This window comes from Opisthocomus hoazin, chromosome 1 (genome assembly GCF_030867145.1).
Source record: "Opisthocomus hoazin isolate bOpiHoa1 chromosome 1, bOpiHoa1.hap1, whole genome shotgun sequence".
Classification (NCBI taxonomy): Eukaryota; Metazoa; Chordata; class Aves; order Opisthocomiformes; family Opisthocomidae; genus Opisthocomus; species Opisthocomus hoazin.
The window spans coordinates 42,886,493-42,905,308 of NC_134414.1; positions in this window are offsets into that span (position 1 = coordinate 42,886,493).

Sequence of the window (18,816 nt, forward strand, 5' to 3'; positions counted from 1 at the left end):
AAAAAATACACCTTACAAAGAATCTTTTTTTATGATGATAAAGAGTTTTTGAGTAGTATCCTTTTTATCAACTAATTCAAGTTAAACTATGAATTATCCAAGAATAGCAATTAACCTGAATCTTGACCTATCTGTGAAATAAATGACTTTGTGATTCTTGAAGATCCCTTAGGTAGACAAGGCCAATATTAATCAAATGCAGTGGTGTCAGCCAGCCAGGAATATTTTTATAAGATGAGTTCTTGAAGTTTTTTTTCTGATCTGTAAGGCACAAACAAAACCAACCCTGACACTAAGCCTGGCCGAAGCAGAGGACAAAAAATAGCTTTATTTACTGGCTCTGTCAGACCAAATTTAAACTGTGCAGAGCTGATTTCTAATTTTCTACATGCAGTAAATAGTGTTCATGATTGAAAATAATCAATTTTTAGCTCGTATTATTAGAGATAAATAGGTTTTGTGTATTAACTCCAGAGAGATAATGCATGTGAGAAATAAAGTATGGTGGTGCTTTATAATGTAGCAGAAAAAGACAAAACAGTGAAAAATAGGAAAGAACTCAAGCTCCCCTGACCTCAAAACCCCAGAAACATAGCAGCAAAAGCAATAATTATTCTTCAGGAAATGCAGGGTGGAGTTTTTTTGGTCAAAATTAAAGATCAAGAAAGAAACTTGCATCACGATATAAAAAACCCACTACTGAGTTGACATTTCTGCAACTGATATCTTGTTTAAAATAATAAAACAAAGAATTTGAAATGGGACTATGAGAGAAATTAGCCAAAGTTGAATCTATATTTTACTGTTCAGCATGGACAACATTTAAGTGCATTCTTTAGGGAAGACTGAAGAGGACAATTTTGGCAGTGGTGTTGTTACTTTAGTATGGAGACTAAAGTTTTGATACATGTATCATGTGTACCTGTTGCAGTGGAGTTGCAGCCAAAAGACACAGGATACAAGAAGTAATTTTTTTTGGCACAAACCATGTTGCTGCAGGTAATAAAATTCTAAGAAGCCAAGAAAAGTAAGAAACATTATATGAGTTTATTTTTGTATACTGCCTGTATAGGGAGACAAAAGGTGTTTCACAACCATGCAAAGCCAGAACTTGTTTCCCATTTCCATTTTTTTTTTTAAATCTAAAGCAAAAGTATATGAAGATCCCTCTTCAATACTACTTGAGACATGCACATCAGGTAGTGGAAAGATGCACTGAAATGTCTTAATTCACTTGTTCACCCATAGGACTTGTGTCATTTGAGATACTATTGGTTATCTCTGGCATCACTTGGGGCTTGCAGATCTCACTCAAACTGTGAAGTGACATCTTGAGTCGGGAGTCTCTGATGACCCCAGAGGCCTGTATGTGGGCAACTGAATCAAGCCCAAAGAGCAGGATATATTTCCGTATCCCAGACACCGATATCTAATGTTATCTAAACACAAGGGTCTATATGCAAATTAGGTGGGCTGTGGGTTTGCAATAGTAAGAAATGCAATATGAGATTCAGTTACTCTACACATAGTCATCAGTTGTCATTTGAAATACTCTACCTCGTCTAACTTCCAGCTGGCATTCCTGAGAACTTGGGTCTCCAGCAAGTTCAGGCTCATGACTACCATTCCTTGGTGTACATGCTTCTCAAAAGGTACTAGATTTCTACAGTGGCTCTGGCCTGAAACTCCATTCAACTCCTGTGATATATTTAAAGAAAACAAAATCTCAGAGTCTGTGACCAAAAAAAATATTTTCTCTTTTTATCTAAGTGAATGCATTTTACAGTAAAGGAGTTCTTGTTTCTTTTACAGTTATCCCTCCCCTATATCAAGAGCAACCTGTTATCTTTGAGTCAGTAGGAAATTTCAGTTGTGTAAAACTATTTTTTACATCAAAGAAATTAATACTCTTATAGAAGAAGACTAAGTCTAAAACCTACCCTTGAAAAATTCCACCAGTAACCTCCCTGTATAATCATGTTTTCTTTTTCAACACTGTTCACTGCATCTCTCCAGAAGTTATTTATTGTATGCCCTTTGGCTAACAGACTTTCATGTAACACTGTACAAAATACTTTATTAAGTACAGCTAGATCAAGCCAACTTACATTCCTGTTGTCTAGAAAATCAATAGTCCTCCTCAAAACTGATATGAAATTAGTCTATCACAATCTAAATGTCACACCTATTTTATTTTATTTTTGTTTTTGTCTTTAGTTAATCTTTCTTCTAAAGATTTTGCTGAATAGTTGTAAACCACTGACATCAGATTACCAACTCTGTATTGACTCTGATCCCTCTCCCACTCTGTTAAATGAAGATACTATGTTTGCACTTCTTCATTTGTTTGATTCCACTGTGATTACTCCATTAACATCACCATTTACTCTGAACAAGGCAAACAAGGTAGGCAGTCAGCCACTAGTTAGACAGCAGCAAAGCAATTTCTGTGTCCACTACAAGCAATGACTGGCATATGTTAGGTTAAACTCTTTTAAGATTATTACTGAAATATTACTGGAATAAACCTATCAACAAACTGTTTGAAGAAGTACGAGCTATGAAGGTCTCTTATAAAATTTAACCCTGACATAATGGTTTACGTCAGAATTCAATGACATAGTGAGTGCTATATAAATGCCTTCTTGCACATTCTGCCCTAACAGTTCCCTTTATATACCTTAGGTAAAAATACAAGCAAACATAGTATATTGCTCTTGATAATTTTAGGGTTTTTTTTAAGAGAAATTTGGTAATACTGTATAGCATGTCCTTAAAACCAAGTTCTTTGCACACAGTAATCAATTTCATTCTGTATCTGTATCTAATCTATAGCTGTTTGTTGAAGCTTTTTCAAGCAGCTAAAGTTAGGAGAGGTAGATAATTATCTTCACAGATACATAGAGGTTAGGCAAATGAGATTGTTAGATCATTTTGTCAAGCCTGGAACATACTGCAGGCCATTAAATTTCATCCATTGTTGATAACTGTTGAAAAAGAGCTGTGATGATCAGTATTTATTATTATTGATCATATTTGTTATAGCATTACCCAAAGGCTGAAGAAGAAAAGAACTACTCTAAGATAATCATTGCATAAACATAGATTACTTCATGATCCCTGTCTTGAAGAGTTTAAAGTCAAGATAAGAACAGCCAAGAGTTGGAGAATAGAATGTAAAATACACTGCACAATAATCACATGATGACAGCAAATAATGCATTAGTTGCATTATTTCATTTTATTTTTTCCTCAGTCAAAAGAATAGTTGGAGTTCAGCTTTATGGAAAAGAGTGCCAAACACAAGAGGACAAGCCAGAAAGAATGAAAGGAATGTAGGGCTGGAATGAAATTATTATGAAGAGATATGATACTCCTTTTGTATTTTTCCTCAATGGCTAAATGTATTGACTGTTCAGCAAGAACAAAAAGCAGGACTAAGTGAGTGGAAATGCTCTCTTTATTTATTCTTTTCTCATGTTTGGCAATGTGGAACACAAAAAGTTACATTTAGTAGAAGCATACGAGTTTAATTCCATATTATGCATTCCTTCCACACTGGCAATTTTCTTACTTCTGTAAGATAGACAAATGCTTCTGAGAACTGGATTCCTGTACTTTTCAGTGTCCTGTTCCCTCACAAAACCCTGATAAAACACCATGGATACAACAAAAGGAACTTTACCTGTGTTAATGGTACAGTGTTTGTCAATTACTGTCAGATATGTTAACAGAAATGTCACCTTAGTTTTAAATAAGATGGAACATTTAAATGTCTTTTCTACTCTGAACAATCATGCTTGTAATGTAGTTCTGCAGTTCCGACCTTGTCCACCTTGATAGATTTCTCTGTAAATAAAACTGTTGATACATAGGACTACATTCTCCTGTGTTAGATGTTAGAGAAGATATAGAAATAGATGAGTTGCATAGATTTCAGAATTTGCATTTCAGTGTCTATTGAAGAATTATCAAGAAATCATTGTTTTCGTTTGGCCTGGATAAAAGCCAAGTGGCCACCAAAACTGCTCTATCACTCCCCCTCCTCAGCTGGACATGGGAGAGGAATTATGATCAAAGGCTCAAGGGTGGAGATAAGAAAAGGGAGACATCACTCATATTTACTGTCACGGACAACACAGACTGAACTTGGGGAGAAAAGGGAGTTTCATTCACCATCAATCAAATCAGAGTAGGATAATGAGAAATAAAACTGTATCTTAAAACACCTTCCCCCCACCCCTCCCTTCTCCCTGGGCTCAATTTCAATCCCATTTCTCTACTTCCCCCCCCGAGGGACTCAGGGGCATGCGGAATGGGAGTTACGGTCACTTCACACGTTTTCTCTGCCTCTCCTTCTTCCTCAGGGGGAAGACTCCTCACACTCTTCCACTGCTCCAGCTTGAGGTCCCTCTCACAGGAGACAGTTCTCCACAAACTTCTCCAATATGAGTCCTTCCCACAGGCTGCAGCTCTTCACGAACTACCCGAGCGTGGGTCCCTTCCACAGGGTGCAGGTGGATATCTGCTCCACCGCGGACCTACATGGACTGCAGGGAGACAGCCTGCCTCACCATGGTCTTCACCATAAGCTGCAAGGGAAGACTTTCTCCTCCAGCGTCTTGAGCACCTCCTCCCCCCTCCTTCTTCAACGACCTTGGTGTCTGCAGAGTTGTTTCTTTCACATCGTCTCACTCCTGTCTCTGAACTGCCATTTCACCACAGTTCTTCTTTTCTTCCCCTTCTTAAATATATTATCACAGAGATGCTACCACCATCCCTGATTGGCTTGGCCTTGGGCAGTGGCGGGTCCGTCTTAGAGCCAGCTGGCACTGGCTTTATCAGACACAGGGGAAGCTTCTCACAGCTTCTCACAGAAGCCACCCCTTTAGTCCTCTCACTACCAAAAGCTTGCCACGCAAACCCATAAGAGTCATCAGAAATTGTATTCACATATTTGGTCTCTAAGACTATTTTCCTTATTGGCATGTTGCAAAACTGCAATCCTAAAACCTGTAAATAATACACAACATCTGATTATCAGGTCCTTAACTCAAATACACTGAAAGGAGTCATTGTTATAAACGATCGAGTATATTAAAAAGATTTTCACCTACAAAGAATATGTTGGACAATGGCAACAGTATAATCATACAGAAAATTGTATTTCCCTATGAGAAACAACTGCAAAACTATTCTCGGAAAATAACTTTCTGTGCTGATAGTAAGGGTTCTAACTTCTTCAGTGAAAGGAATCACTTTTTCTGTCTACTGTTTTGACTCAACTGGGATTAGACTGTGAAAAACAGCCAGCGCTTTACCGTGTTCTTGTGCACAAATTAAATTGCTTATGAAGGTAAAGAAAATGGCTTTAAGGAACGACAACTAGAAATATAATTTGATCGTTGGTAATAAAGAAGCTGTAAATGTGCACTAAAAAACTATCAACTTTCAGAGCCCAAGTTGACATTTCTCTGGTCCTGGCAGAAATATGTGTTTGTTTATTTTTTCCTATAGAAAGAGTAAAACTGGGGTGGCTCTTCTGATCTGACAGTGGTGGCTAACCAGATTTACTGGTGAAAGGTCTGGCTGCTGATTTGCAGTCATCAAGGAACCTTGAATTCTCTGCTAAAATTGTAGAAGTCTACAGCCTGTTGCACATGACATCCAACAACTAGTCTGCAATATAGAATCTGGGGTAATGATCTATGAATTATCAGGCACTCGACCTACTTGGCTTAGCACAGTAACAGATAAACCAAACAGCTTGGATCCAGAAGAACTAGTTATATAGTTCTGCACCAAAGCTAATAGAGTCTGCTTTGTAGTATTCAGTAGCCATTTCACGTGAACAGAGACATACTGACTCCAGATCAGGATAGACTTGTCTCAAGCCATCCTGAGCCTACAAGCACCCATGTGATTTATGGGGACTAGCACAGACAGAGACAGATAAATAAAAGTGCCATCATGGACATCTCTATGACATTTTACATTAAAGAGAGGAGAGGAGAGGAGAGGAGAGGAGAGGAGAGGAGAGGAGAGGAGAGGAGAGGAGAGGAGAGGAGAGGAGAGGAGAGGAGAGGAGAGGAGAGGAGAGGAGAGGAGAGAAGAGAAGAGAAGAGAAGAGAAGAGAAGAGAAGAGAAGAGAAGAGAAGAGAAGAGAAGAGAAGAGAAGAGAAGAGAAGAGAAGAGAAGAGAAGAGAAGAGAAGAGAAGAGAAGAGAAGAGAAGAGAAGAGAAGAGAAGAGAAGAGAAGAGAAGAGAAGAGAAGAGAAGAGGACAAACAACATAAGGCTTCTATATCCTTATGCTGAGAAAATCTCCAGGAGTGTGGATGGGATGAGAAAAAGACATGAAAGAATGTTCAAGAGTCTGTCTGGGTACTTGTTTGTCCTCTAACCTCCCACTTAAACAACAAGAAATTTAAGATAGGTCAGCAAAAAATATTGTGTGAGAGGACTATTTAGAGAAAACTAAGTGAAAGAAATGGATTTTGCATATAAATCTGAAAGCTATGAAATCTGATCTTATTTCACAAGGTTATATCACTTGCGAAAGAGAGTTCCCTGGTCTTTGTGCAGTGCTTGCAAAAGTTCTGTCTATCTCCTGTGCTTGCAAGTCTTTCCTTCTTGACAGAAAGTTTTATAGTTTCCTTCAATTGTTACAGCTGTCAAGGGAGGTCATGATTTCTGAAGATGAAAGCTGGGTCTCTTTCTGTGGAAGGCTCTGAATATTATGACAAACTATAAATTGGATCCTGTATTCAGTAGGAAGGCAGTGCACATAGCAGTGCAAGAGGTGATGTGTTCAGAGACCTATGTATTACGGAGAAGATGGGCTGATGCATTTTGAAACTTCTTTTTTAGCACCTGCTTAGATTCATTCCTAGACATAATGAGTTGCAATAATGGAGTCGGGAGGTTAAGAATATACTGCTTACTTTGGCAAACTTTATTCCTGATATTTTGAAGTTACTCCATGTTCAAACCAGTATAAATGAGAACAGAATTTGGCCCTGTTTTCTTCTTCTTAATACTTTAAAACGTTAAATAATTTGAGAGCTTATAAAATAAGAACTGAACTTTGATTCTAGCTCTTGATATAGCATGTTTGTTAAATCTGGTTTCTGGAAAAAACTTCAGGTCTAGTTGCATTTAACTTTACTTGCATCTGTAAATGCCACTGAGTTAAGGTAGGTGAAGAGCTTTTACAGATTTAGAAAAAAATACAAAACCAGGGCTGTTATTACTGTTGGTAATATGCAAGAGGAAACAATAACATAGAAAAAGGAACAAATTGTGCACGTTAGTGTCAGTGTCACTTATTGGAAGTCTGCAGCACTAACTTGTACAATGTTGTGATCTCTACAACAAACACCCATTTGTGCATAAAATTATCTGTTTGGCAAAAACATTATGTCTTCAGTTTTCTTAGCCACATGTATTTTTCCACTTTGAAATCTGACACCTGTGATATGGCTTGTTATTGTTAGTATTGCTTCGATAATTTATGCTATATCCTTATTTACAATGACTTATACTGCAATTGAAAAGTAATAGGATTCAACTAATAAGCAAAGGGGAAAAAATGTTAGAATAGAATACAATATTTCAGTTGGAAGGGACCTACAATGACCGTCTAGTCCAGCCAATGACCGTCATGACCAACTCGGGGCTGACCAAATTAAAGGATGTTATTAAGGGCATTGTCTAAATGCCTTTTAAACAATAACAGGCTTGGGATGTCAACCACCTCCCTGTTCCGGTGTTTGACCACCCACTTGGTAAAGAAATGCTTATTGATGTACAGTCTAAACCTCCCCTGATGCAAATTTGAACCATTCACACATGTTCTGTCACAGAGTATCAGGGAGAAGAGATCAGTGATCAACAGCTGTTTTAGATCAACAGCTGGTTTTCCATTTCTCTTGGACAAATTCTGTCATACCTTAAAGTAATGTGACTGGGAGCAACTTCTTCGGTATGTCTGACCTCATTTAAAGTTATAACTAGACCCACAGATATCTTCATCTACATTTTAGATGAACTCAGACAGACTTTGGTGCTCTGATGAGTGAAATTAGCACTATCTTTTATATTTCTCAATGAGAAAGTTCACAGAAGTGGTGGAAACAGCAGACAAGTCGACCTTCGAAGTTCATCAGACCAATATAGATTATTATACATCAGAAATAATGTATTTCCTCAATGAAGTTATGTCATTACCTAATGTACTATTTAAGATAGCACAGTTTATGCCTAATGAATGAAATATTTCGCAGTTATTCAAGTACCCTGAAGCAATCTTTACTTAGACACAGAATAGACTTAACACAGGGGCTAAAAAAGAATGAGAAATTGAGTTCTTCTTCACCAAAATGTCAAAATTAACTACCGGTTGAGTCACAAGTGTCTTCAGGAAAACTTTCACCATTTTTTGCCAAAAATTCAGGAGGACAGTTAACCTCCTAATATGTATTCAAATTTAAAAGAAACTAGAGCCAAACTTCTACTAAAGCTATAACTTGCGATCCAAGTCTGGAATTTTGGCAAATGTTTCCATTACTTTGAAGGCATTTGAATTCAAAGTTTTATCTTTGCTCATGATAGTAAACATTACTAGTTCTCTTCGTTCAAAATTACTCCAAAAGCACTACAGTCACTCTATATATTCCCAAACTTGTAGTAGAAGATAATGTACTACATATTAGCCATCATATGATTTAGTTGATGTGCATAAATAGGTATGATTATTTTAGGGGACGTAATGCTTAGGATTCAGTTCTGGCACTATAATGACAGACGATAGCATGAAAATGCCAAGTTAGCATTCAGACAAAGTATTAAACATCTATGCTAGAACACTGTATTTTTTAAATTTAGTATGGCAGGTTTCCTCTGACTTATTTGGAGTTAAGTTTTACAGTGGGAATTTAATGGGTATACAGCTTGCTAGTGACACAGCCAATAATGAAGGGCACTGCAAGACACTTTCTGAACCATTGCTAACACTTCTTAACTTTTGTTTGATTACTTGTATTAGTTGATTACTTGTATTTGTAGTGCTGCAGGAAGTAAGGAAAACAGAACTCCTACATGGGATTTACCTGTAGCTGTCACAGTCATGAAAAGTTACCTACTAAACTGCTTCCATAACACTGGCAGAGGGAGCACTTTGGCTGTCTCAAGCTGGTAAGAACTCTATTAGTGAACAATTTTCACATATAATGGCTGCAGGCAACTCCAACACAGAAATTTACCAATGTTTCAAAGTGGATTATAGCAGTAATGTTGAACGAGCTGACCTTATACTAAGCAAGTCACTGCACCAATATTTGCTGCAGTCTACAAATCTGTAAAATGGGGAGAATAATTATTCTCTGTTTTATAAGGTGCTTAGAAATCTAACATCACAACCTTGTAAGAAGGGTTGTTTACAACAGACATATCAAAAGTGCATCAAACCCATCAGTTTTAAATAAACATCCATTATATAAAAAGGATTTCCCCTGTTATAGTCCAGTTATGTCATAACAACTAGTCAGTCAAGGTTTTCTAATTTTTGTTCATTTTTTTCTTTTTTTTTGTGGATGTAGTCATTACTGTAAAGCAAGCCTGTCTTTTATAAAATTAATGGAACAAGAAGTTCTAGCAACAGCAGCTCTAGCAATACCAGCACACGCTGAAAGAACTGTGACTTACCCCAGTGCTTTTTAAGTGAGGTGTCAGTCGAACATAAGACCAGCTCACTTTATCAAAATTGCAAGATTGAAGACACCTTTTCAGAAATGCAGAAAAATCAGAGACAAGCATTCTTGATCTGAAGTACACACAACCTCTGAGCCTGGAGAATACAGTGGAGTGGACTACATACTTCAGAGTTTGCAAAAGGTTATGTTTAATAAAAAATATACAGGGTGAACATCTAGCTTAAAATCATATAAACAAGTAAAGAAACACATTTTTTAGCCTAATCTCTATGTCTTCTATGAGACAACAGAAGACAATCTATGCATATGCCTAGGTGTTCTCAGCGTAAGAGGCTAAAATTGTAACAAGAGATAAATTGTTATTATCTGTTTTCCCATTTAGGAAAAAACGTGTCCAAAATTCTCACTCCTGTGTCTCTTCCCATTGAAACTTACACCATTTATCCATCAGTAAGGCAAAAGCTTCAGACGCAAAGATCAAATGATGTAATTGTATTATGGTTGTTTCATTACCTTAAAATTTCAAATGTCTTTCAAGTGTATCTGAAGTATTCCTGACTTTGAATTTTTGTAGTATGATTCCAATGTGAGCCTGGAAAACTTTCCTGAAATACTATCTGTGTGCAACTCACTTGTGCTGGCTTTCTGTAGAGGTCAATAACAACATACCCTTATGGATAATGGGGTAAATAATTGCTGGAGTAAATCATATGCTAATGGGACACATGACAAAAAAATTCAATTCGCTGCTTTTTTATTTCTGTTCACATGGGTGTACACAACCCACCCCCTCCCCCATGTATTAGTTTTCTGTCTACAAACAAACTGAGCCTTGACTTTCGGTTATTATGTCAAATATGCGGTTAACTACGGTGTTAGCTTGTGAAACCCATGAGAGCAATGCTGCAGTTTCCTGATAGTAAAAAGGAAGAATGAGAAAAACATATCAGAAGTTTAATTCAGTTTACCAAATGTAAGAATCTACTGCCACTTGGGACACCCAGAAGAATCTGTTTGGCTTAGCTGCCATATCAGAAGAGCAAGATTAGGAATCAGTTATTTGAATGCAGGTGACTAGAGTAATGAAAAACAGGACAGGGTGATATCTTGAGACAGGCATCTACATAGGCTACCAAATGTGACATAAGACTGAAGAGAATACTGTTAACTTTCTGGAGTGGCCACTAGAGACCAAGTAGGACACTTCACAATACCTATAAGGGACATTAGGAGGCCATGGGGTAATTGAATTTTGCCCCAAGCTCAGAAGACAATTCAGCTCACCCCACTTTAGTCACCTAGGATAGGATTCCGTTCTTGAACACAGGTTTTGAGTGTCATTTTGGATGCCTTACAGTACGGCATCCAGCATCCAGCTGCTGCAAATATGGGTTTCCCTAAAGTCCCATGAAGTGCTTGTCAACCTTCTGCATTTCTAGGAAACCAAAGCAGCCTGGCCAGCAGAAGGCTAGGCAGGATGCTTTGGTATCTAAAATGGCCACCAATATCTATCAGCTGCTAGGAAAATGAGGAAAATAAAACCAACAAATTTTTTCTTGAATGAAGCCCAAGAATAAAACACTAATTTATACCACATTTAACATTTCTCAGATGCAAACACAACTCCTTGTAATTGATTCTGTGGTTGAGGATATGGCACAGTACCCTCTGTATTTCTTTGTTTCATTTGTTGCTAATACTAGAGATTATTTGAAGCCCAGTTCTGCTCGAATATGTAGTGATTTTGCAAACAGAAGTGTTGAAAAGTGAATAAGAACAAAGATTATAAAATTCCTTTATTCTCTAGAACATGTTAGCTTCTCAAGGAATACCCCATAGCTAAGCTGTTAACTAGCAAATGCTTTCTTTCTTTCTGCTCACAAATTTCTTACTAAAGGATACATTTTCATATTTACTGATTAGTCAAAATATTGCCTTCATCTACTAATCTTTGAACTGTAGTTTCTGTGGGGACATCTTCTTTCACCCTGTACAATTTAAAATATATTGGTGAATTTTGTAAATCTGGTTAACGGCTTTCTTACTGCATGACCATAGCATGAAATTCAGCATGCACTCACAATGGAATACTTTTAGGCTAAATCTAAAACTTGAAATGTAGGCAAAATTTGCCCATGTTATGGGCATGTGGGAGTTTACTAGTTTAGGAATACTAAGATTACTAGGAATCATACAAGGATTATTTATTCAGGAAGACAATAGATGGCTCTGTCCAAATACACTTCAGAAGGTTAATGTTGTCATATTAATCTGATTTATAATGAGAAGTGAGATTATTAGGCTTGTGTTTAGTCAGCTGACATATAGATCACATAGAAAATACTCCTGCTATCTCATGATATGCTATAAATTTATATCCAAACACATGGCTGTATCAATCCTTTTGTAGTCTAAATTCTTTTATTTTATATTTAGCTTGACAAACTGAAGCCAACACTGGCATGCCCAAGGACATCAAATATGAAATTTGTCATGTGAAGAAAAAGGTTACATGTAAGATCATTTTCAGTACAGTCTGGTATCATAGAGCAGCAAGGATGAGTGGGATTGGTTAGATACTAAAAACTGATCTGGTGAGCAGAAATTATTAGAAAGTCAATGACAGAAGAAAAGTTCTCTTGGTTTGAAGGAAGATGGATGATGCAGAAAAAAACTAAATAAGCATTCAAAATGCTCATGGCTTTCACAAATCAAAGCTAAAAAATTTTTGAGGTTTGTATATTGCTTTTTGATACCCTTAAGCCTTATCCTGTGATGTGTGAAAGTGCTGTAGACTCTTTACTGTTAATATAAAAAGGCAAACACAAATCAATACCTTCCTCTTTAGCAAGCAGTAATGTTGGACAAGTCCTGTCTACCCCCTGTTAGTGTGTAATATTGCTTGTTGGCTGAAGATAAGATTGATTTACTTTCCCTGCAAATACTCCTCATACATTTCCTGCTACAGTAGACTCATTTTTGAGAGAAGAGCAAATGAATTGCTGGTTTAGAGACAACACATACTTGTGGTGCAATATAAAAGGTGTTAACATCCTTCTAAGAGAATAGGCAGGTTATTTTCATGAGGCTGTCATCCTTCTCTGTCTCTGCCTTGGTAACCAACGCCTTTTCTTCTGTTCAGTAGACATGCAGTCACAAACAATGAGCATGGAACATACCTCAAGGTTACTCTGGTGCTACTTATGGAAAGAAGCCCAGGAAGCGAGTTCAAGAGTTGAACCTTCCATGGACCTAACCAGGAATTTTGGTTCAGCACACTAACTACAGTTGTCTGACAGAGCAAAGTTTTTTTTAACAGAACATGCAAGCAATAGGGGCTTAATTACCCAGGTTATCACCCTATCAGTCTTCAGTTTAAGTATTTCTGTCCTTGTCCTTTCTGCCTAGATCTTTCTGTCCTTGGGTGAGAGCAGATCATCGTATCTTCTCTGGAATCCTTTTTACTGCAATACAGGCAAATTGAATGATTTTATGTTTCTTAACTTATAAACCCTTTTGCATTGCTGAATGCATTTGCTGATACCTCTAGTCATCCAACTAACAGTCTTGATTTATAATTTTATCAAATGTGATTAAAGATGAACTGTGGAAATTTAATCACAATGTCCTAGCAACACACATACACCCACACGCACACATGCATAAGATCAACCCCTTATTACTTCTTATGTCACACAGTAACTGACAAAGCAACATTTAAAGCAGTATCTCATAGTACTTATGTGATATTTTTTCTATGAGTGCTTTATCAGCAGACTTTGAAGGCCAAAATACAAAATTTACACTAACTAAACCACAGACTGAACCTATATCTTGATTTCTTATACTGCTTAACAGTTGGCTTGCTCCCTGTCTATAACTGTTGTCTTTGAAGGAAATCTGCCATATATGGGAGCTTCACTTATGACAAATATTTGTGTAATCTAGTCTTAAAAGCCAAGAAACACTATTTTTTACAATTTCTACAGACAATCTATTTCAGAACTTCACTATTTTTACTATTGGAAAGGTGTTCCCAATATCAAGTCTGGATCTTCTTGCTGCAATTTAAGCCCATTACCTCTTATCCTGTATTGCAACCTGTTCTTGATAAGCATTGTTTTCTTTCATAGGAAATTGTGTCAAGAGTATCTTTCAAAGCTGACTTTGCTATGGTTAATGTGAACTGAATGAGTCTAACAATTTGTGAGGAATATTCCTTTCTGAGTACAGCAGAGACTAAGAAATCTGAAGCACAAATAGAAATACATAACTGCTATTTACCACGTGCTCAGGAAAAACTATATCAAACCTTTGTGCCTCCCTGCAAGCTAAACTAATTGCAGAAGGTAACCTCTTTCTTCTCAATTTTTGTCCTTTGAAAATATACAGGGACAGCAGTCATCATCAATTGTCAGCAGGGGTGGCTGAAAATCTTCCATCAAATCTATAAGAAAAAAGTAAATATTTCACAGAAATTTTTGTTTGTTATTCTACCATTTTTTTTTCCTGCGAGCACTCCATTTACTTAGCACTTTTTCTTTTTAATTCAAATGTATCTTTTTAAAAAAAAAGTCTCTTAAAAATCTATCATAAATTTAAGTGTTTCTTTTCATTCATAATCAATAACAAATCCCTGAACAATAATAATTGTTACCATTTTTTTATTTTTGATCATAAAAGAGGACAAGATGCAAAAAATTATTCTTCCCAAACTAAACATACTTACACATGTGTGTCTGTGTATACTGATGTTTGAAGACTGAATTTTTTTAAGGCACAGCAAAAAATTTGGATAATTATCTATTGATTAAAAAAGATACATTTATTAATGTCTCCTTCTGGAGACAAATTAGCTATATGTTCAAGTGACCCACAGTAAAGAGATTACTCTGAGATAATGAATACTATGACAAGTTTCTAGGCATAAAATTACTTTAGTTATCCCACATCTTGTACAGTAAGCACACTGTGAAAGAGGAAAAAAAAACACATGTGAATGTTTTAGTAATATTTTTTTACTTTCTCTCATTAAATTGTAGAAGAATATTAAACTAGTTGGATCCTTGTGGTGAAACTATTATACTTTTCCTTTTTCCAGAAATGGGCATGTCAAAAGACTGTGAAAGCTGTAAAGTTATATTACAACAGGATACAAAATGGTATACTGGATCTTCTTAAATAAAACAGACCACTGGGTGAAGAGAGAGGAGGGTGCCAAACAAACCATTTACCCCAACTTGTGACCACTTGTGTGCTAGGGCAGACCATTGCTTCCTGTCTAGTTCCCAGTCCAGCAAGTGGCTGCTTCTGATTTTCAGTCAGTGGTTTCCTGGGCTGCAACAAACTGCATACTATCTTGCTAGCTTTGCAAGAGAGTCTCCTTCTTTCTACACATTTAGGTTTTAGGTCTGATCTTCAAATCTCATGCTCCTCCTTTGTCACTACTTCTTCTGCATACTCCTTTTCATGCTTCACTTCTTTCATAAAGGTGTCATTTCCCTGTCTCCAAAGCAAAGATCTACTACTGGAGAAACCTGCTCTTATTTCTAACAGAGTTGTGCCTTCCCTGGTGAATGGAGAATGAGCCACTTTGCTGAAATGAAATGTCATCCCTCAGGTTTCTTACATATTACTTTTCTTACATCCTTCACTAAACCTTGCTACCTTTTTTCCCATCTTCTTTGGCCCTGTAGTTTGTTGCTCAGCATATGCCAGTGTGAGCCACCACTGCCTCAAGAAAAAACCTCCAAACCACCCTACTCTTTCTCTACAGATGTGTATATTACTGTCATCTCATTTGAGCTGGTGCACATAACCGTACAGCTAGCCAGTGAACTTCTAGGAGGAAATAAGATGGGTTAAAATCTTTCCTACCAGGGTGGTAGGGGTGGTAGGAAAAAAGAGAGAAAAAGAGAGAATTTCAATTTAGATCACTTATACAAGGTGGACATAGCATACCTTTGTTTTTCAATTACATTCTTGATTCAGGTTACTTTAAACCAAGCATCAGACTGTGACATGGGTATTTTAGGAGTTTGCAGGAAAATAAGGAAGAATAATATCCTTTTTTTAAAACTTAGAAATAGGCTTAAATGAGACTTTCAAGTGTGTTGAACAACATTGACATTCACTTGTGAGTGTTTCGAGTTTGAACATTGGTTAAATTAGTGTCAATGCCTAGTGGAAAACTCTTTTAACTTTAAAACCAGGTGAATTTCTCGCAGAAAAATCTCCGTCATTGTTCGTTTTCTATTGTAAATCCACATTTGGAATCACTGCTTAAATCAGCATTCTCTGGTGTAGAATGTGGCAATTAGTACTCTAAACTAGTGTAAAAATGTAAAAATACTTTAGGTTAGAAAGTCAAATTTTAAAAATGCAGTTAGAAAATCTTAGAGTGTTTCATGTCAGAAAAGAGCTTTGGAAATATTCTGGTGCAACTCCATGGTCAAAGAGGACCAGTTCAAAGCAGGTTACTGAGGGTTCTGTTAGGTCAAGATCTGAATATCCTCAGGGGTGGCGATTCCACAGCCCCCTCAGGCAACCTGCTCTGATATTTGACATACAGCACAGATTATTCCTAATACTTCTTTTGAAGAGTTGCTACTCACACTTGTTGCCTCTTGGCCTTTCACTGTGGACTTTCAATAGGGTCTTGCTCTGGCTTTTTGTGCTGTCATGATAGGTAATTTGAGACAGCTCAGTATGTGTTTGGCCTTCTTTGTCAACTCAGTTTCAACTTGCTCGCTTGTAGCTTGCTTTTCTGCTAAGCTAAATTCTAGTTTTTTCAGACTGTGCTACTACTATTGCTAGCGATGCTAGCAGTGTAGATACTGACAGTCAAGGATTCAGTCACTGGTGAGACTGACCTTATTGACTTGGTCATTTGTTTCGCTCTTATAAGACATCTCAAAATGTTCAAATGATAAATGTCTTTTGGTTATGAATCAGTGTTCTGTTTTAAATTGTTCTGCAGGATCTCTGCTTCATTTATGTGTTGCACAGGGAAAAGCACAGAATTTATGTATTGCGTAGTGAACAAGACAGAAAATAGCAGGAAAATAATGTGGTCTTATACTCACTGCATTTGATTGCTCTCTTGGTGAGCTGGACTCTTTCTTGCCCTTGGCCACACAGTCCTTATGCAATGCTTGATTATCACTTCAGAGAAGTTGTTCACAAGTGACTGCTAGCAATGTGCTCCTCATTTTTTATGATAATTTAAGTTCTGTTTTGTAGAATTGTTGAACTTTACCAGCAACAAAGATCACCTTAAATCTGTTCTTATCTTTGCAACTGTTCAGCAAAGTTTTTTATCTTGTCTCTTCTTCCCTGTATTGCACTGTATACACATACCCATACACTCGTGACACGCAACTGAATTTAATCTGAGTGTCTAAGAACTGACTGACTAATATTCATACAATTAAAACATTCAAATGACTCATCATCATGAAGAAGAAATATGCCTTCTTTTTTGTTCAGTAAGAATAGCACATTTATCACTTAAGCAGTAAAATTTATTGTGACTTTAATAATTTTTCTTATCTGAAAATGCTTGTATTTATTATGGGATTCAGTAAGTAAATATACTGATAACTAGTAACTAACTGGTGTTATAATGAATATTTTTGAATTTTTGAATAAAAAAATATTTACAATTTGTCTGTTAAAACCTTACAAGTAAACAGGATGAGGAAAATGGGCTATCAATATAAGGTTGATGATTCAATAGCCTTGGAACAGTGAATCATTTTCCATGCATTTTTAAAGGGCATTACAATAAAATTGTGGTGCCAACAAAACTGAAATGCCTCTGAGTTCAAAAAGTTTTGGAACAGAGGAGAGAAGATTGCTTTGAAGAAAAATAAAAAAGAAAAAAGAAAAGGCAGCATAGAGCCATAAATAACCACAAATGAGATGCTTAGATATTGTTTCTTTGGTGTTTACTGCAATGAATTTAGAGTGAATAATGAGTCTGTTTATGTCGTGGTGACCAGGCTCCTTGTTCAGTAGGAAAGTCTGTTTGCTAAAGGAGTTTTTCTGATAGTAGGCCTTATTTAGATAAACTTTCTAAAAATATCAGAATTGAAAAATATTTTTATTTCTTGTTACCAACAAACACAAAATACAAATACTTCCCAGAAGGTAATTACAGCCTTAAAAACCCCACAAACCTAAACCACAAAAAAGCCAATCAAAGAAACAAACAAACCCACTTCTGACACAAGAAGCAAAGTAGTAGTTATAGCTATGGCTTTTCAGAAAACTCTCACTTGTCTGCACCTTACAAAAGTTAAATTTATGTCTGGTAGTATCTTTTTGAGAAACACAGCATCAGCCAAATAACATGGAGCAACTTCCACATAATGCCAAGGGAAGAGTAAAATCTTTATAGTTTTGAAAGCTGTAACAGCCCTACTTTAATGAGGGCAGTGCTTCTTGAAAAGCTACAGAGCACTATGAAAGTGCACACTTTATTCTTGTAACAGCTGTGCTAGCCCAGACAACTTTTCAAACTTTTGAGGGGGCGGTCTTCATAAAAAGGAGTGTATATAGTGTTCCCTCTCATTGCTGGCAAAGAACAGGTGACAATAAACGACACAGTCAAACATGTCATGGAAAGGTTCGTCTTAGTGATGATGCAGGTGTGGTATATTTGTTAACTTTCTGAGGTTGGGTAGAGACACCCTCATGAATAAGCAGCATACTGTATGTTTGATCATGAATGTGCAACACGCAATAGAGCAGAAGGGACAAGATCCATGAGCAAACCTGACCTTGCAACAATCTTTATACCACGAATTTATTTTACAGAGTAAAACATATGCTGGCTGAGATCTGGCTGGATCCTAATATTTTACTGAATTAGAATTCCCGGTGTAACCTGTGGGAGTTTTGTAGGAAGGAATTACAAGATTTAAAGATAATGTCACAAAGATTAGGAGTCTCTGGTCTGAGCCTCATGCCCTACCTCTTGAGTTCCAGAGGTCTTCAGAAAAAGCTTATGGATACTTTACGGACTTAAAAATGATAGATAATGAAAACAGTCCGTAATATTGTCTTTATTTTTGAGAGGTAGGACAGAACTGAGCATTTGGC